This window comes from Macrobrachium rosenbergii, chromosome 11 (genome assembly GCF_040412425.1).
Source record: "Macrobrachium rosenbergii isolate ZJJX-2024 chromosome 11, ASM4041242v1, whole genome shotgun sequence".
Lineage (NCBI taxonomy): Eukaryota > Metazoa > Arthropoda > Malacostraca > Decapoda > Palaemonidae > Macrobrachium > Macrobrachium rosenbergii.
In genome coordinates, this window is record NC_089751.1 from 2,744,180 (window position 1) to 2,745,008 (window position 829).

An 829-nucleotide genomic window follows, 5' to 3' on the forward strand; every position below is an offset into this window, starting at 1 on the left:
TATATATATATTTATATATATATATATATATATATATATATTTTATTGTTGTATTGTTCTTATATATATATATATATATATTATTATATAAATATATTCTATATATACATATATATATATCATATATATATATATATATATATATATATATATATATATATATATATATATATATGATATCATATAAACTTGATATTTGTAAATTGTTTAAACTAAAAATAGGCATAAGACATTACACAGTACAGGTAGTAATGTTAAAAAACAATCATGCTATCCTGACACCTGGGCAGGTGTGGATCTGAGGTGGGGTATGGTCTGACCCATAATATAATGTCAGAGAGTCTATTGTGATTTTTAGCCAAATGAGTTTTAAAGTTTCGACTTTTATTTCCAAGCCACTGACGAAGGAATGGCTTAGAAATAAAGTCGAAAACCGGTCAGACCTATTTGTGACACACCTATCAGTCTGGTTATTTTTTCTTATTTTTCACCTGTGGATAAATGAATCACGTGTGATAAATGAATCATGTACAAAAAGTGATAATAATCATATATACATATACACACAGGAAAATTGATTATATATATAATCATATATATATATATATATATATATATATATATATATATATATATATACACACACACAACTAATAACTCTAGTTGTGTTTAGTTAATAACATGTCGGTCATACATCAGTAAGGGATCTTGCCAAAAGGCGTATATGTTGTAAAGTATTAAAGGGATAAGAGATCTCGCGTGGAACCCTGGATCTGGGCTACCATCTGAGATGCTAGTAGGCCTACAAACGAAAGTGGTAAGGGTCACA